The following is a 2,576-nucleotide window of genomic DNA, read 5'->3' as shown; positions in this document are numbered from 1 at the left end:
GAGAAAATGGAGCTGGGGACGTGCATCTCTTGGGTTTGTGGTTAATATTTAAATATCTCCCAGGTAGCCCGGGTCCCTCTTACCCATTATTTTGACTTAAACTAGAAATGTTGGTGATTAACCTCTGAATTGGGTTGACTTTTTCTTAGGGTGCCTCTTCTTGCAGAGAAGCAATAAAGCAAGAAACGGCACTGCTGTTTTTACACAAAGCAGACATCTACCAGCCACCGAGTAGTCACAATTTCACTATTTTATTCTAAATATAATATCACTTGTGCAAGGGAAAAAAGGTATATGTATATATATTTTTGATTCGGGGAACTCTAAGGAAGCCACAAATGACAGTTAGTTCCGACTGTCAATCTACACGTTTAATGAGAAACTCTGCCTGATATAATGAACCCTGGTGCTTCCCGCTGGAATCATTTTAAACAGAACTTGCGTCTACAACTCGAGGGTGTCAGCTTTCGGCCTCCGTCATGGCAGCTCGATGCGCTGTAATGGCAGACGTTTTCCCTGTGAACTATTAAACCTGTACATGCAATCACCACTCATTTACCGAGATGGAGAGACGTGTGTGTGCGCGTGCGAGCCGAGCGGGCGGCCGGCAGAGGAAGGGTGTGCGCCCGAGCCATCCAGACAGACTGAAACGTTTCATCCGGACAGGACACGTCCTGTGTGAGCGTTTGCCCAGGGAAGGAAAACACGGGGAGAGAAAGCAGCATTTTACGTCCCAAGGGCCACGAAAAAGCCAACCTAACTGAGTCGCAGTTGCAGTGACCCTGCCGCCAGGACCACCGCCTGCAGGCAGGTGCAGGCTTAGTCTGGGCACCTGCCCATGTCCTGGGTTTGCCTCAAGTACTTTCTCCTCTCGGCCTGCCGCGGCTGGTGTGAGGCTGGCGAGCAGAGCGATGCTGTTTCTCTTACTCTGAGAACCTGCGTGCGGGGTGCGGGGTGCGCCAGCCTGCACCACCAGGGCTGCCCGGCACCGTGCGCTGTGCAGCCCGCTAACCCCCTCGACCGCCTGTGTCTGCGCGCTGAACGTCGCCCAGACTCAGGTAAGAAATGGGAGACAAATGTCCCTCATCTTAATCACTAATTAAAAACAGGAAAAAAAAAAAAAACCTGTTCCCAGCTCCCTCGGCATCAAGGTAACAGAAGAGGGGACCTGAGTTCCGCCCTCCGCCTCCCTCACCCACCCTGCCGTTTGCTTTCTATTTGTCTTTTAATGAGGAGCGAGCTTGGCCTTTTGTCTGTGGCCCCAAGACCTCCGCCTGGTAGGCTGGAGGTGAAAGAAGGCAGGTCGTGTCACGCCGTGAAAACAGTGAGAGGAGCAGATAATTCAGGTTAAGTCAACTCCAAGTGCCGTGACTGTCACCAGGAGCCGCAGTCACAGGCAAACATGGAGCACACGAGGAGGCGACAGTGGACCCAGGGAAGGTCGCAGCCCCTCCACATGCACAACTGCCCGCCGGATGCGGGTGTCCCCGCCGCCAGCCCACTGCCAGGCCTTTGACAATGCTGCCACCTGCTGCTGCGCCCGGCGGGCGGCGCCCGCACCTCCCGGGGCTGGAGCGGGGGGGGGGGGGGAAGGAGGAGGAGGGGGGGGAGGGCGCGCCTTTGTTCAGGGCCCAGCCGACCTTCCCTCCGCGCGGGGCAGGGCCTGCGGGGGTGCCGGATCCTCGCCGCAGGGATGCCCCCGCTTACCCAGGTGTGTCGGCCCAGGCGGAAACCGGACCCCCCGCAGGAGCCGCGGCGGCACGTACGCGTTAGGCAGCCGGCATCTTTGCAGAGGTACGTGCACCGAGGATGCTCGGCTCTAACAGGCGGTCCGCGCTGGGATTCGGCTCCTCCTCGGGCGGCAGCGATTTCGGCCTCTGCTCTGTCGCCGAGCAATTAAATAAAGTGCCACAAATAAAACGTGAAGGCGGCTGGCGTTTTCCTTCTGCAGGAGAAGGAAGGAAAACTCAATGAGAGCCTCTCTCGGGCTGCGCTGTGATGAGGAAACGTGGCCATAAATAATGAGACCTTGTGCAATTGTGTTGTCAGAATGGTTCCGACGGATGAATGCAGAAACGTGGTGGAATCCGGGCCCGCCTCCCCTGTGCGATCTGCCCCCGCGACATGCTCGCCCCTGGCCTCGCCTTGAGAACACACACTATCTAAGGCTCCTTCAGGTCACTCACGGCGCTGCGCTCGCCTTCCTTTATTGTCTGCTCGCCTGACGATGTGGGGGTTTGCCAACCATAAAGTCAGATCCTCCTGAGGAATGACGGTCTTTAGTTATTTTGTGATTTTTTTTCAAGAATTCTTTATGGAAAAGTGATTCTCTAGTGTTTTTCTTTTTACTCTTCCTTGGTTTGGGTAAAGAAAAAAAAAGTTGGTCGATTTTGGACATTGTGAATGGAAGAACATTTGAATCATCTTTCAAAGTCACTATTTTAGAAATAGCCTCGTTCTCACAAAGGGTGATTTAATTATCTGATGTCAATGTCCTAGCTCAGTGAAGGCAACGTGCAGAGTGGATGGATAATGAGGGGGGACAGGGCTTAAGCAGGACCCAGGGATGCGCCAGG

At 54.5% G+C, this 2,576-nt stretch overlaps 1 long non-coding RNA gene across 1 annotated transcript; it reads right to left on the bottom strand.

Annotated features, from left to right (window-relative positions):
* Nucleotides 1-349: 349 nt before the first annotated feature.
* Nucleotides 350-1,942, bottom strand: LOC140690080 (uncharacterized). The gene is made up of 2 exons (XR_012065264.1): nucleotides 1,708-1,942; nucleotides 350-674 (listed from the first exon to the last, which is right to left on the bottom strand). It is a non-coding gene; the product is annotated as an uncharacterized lncRNA (long non-coding RNA).
* Nucleotides 1,943-2,576: the final 634 nt, after the last annotated feature.

Source organism: Vicugna pacos, chromosome 3 (genome assembly GCF_048564905.1).
Source record: "Vicugna pacos chromosome 3, VicPac4, whole genome shotgun sequence".
NCBI classification, from domain to species: Eukaryota; Metazoa; Chordata; class Mammalia; order Artiodactyla; family Camelidae; genus Vicugna; species Vicugna pacos.
Note: the sequence above shows the minus strand (reverse complement) of the source record. Positions and strands in the feature narration are given on the sequence as shown.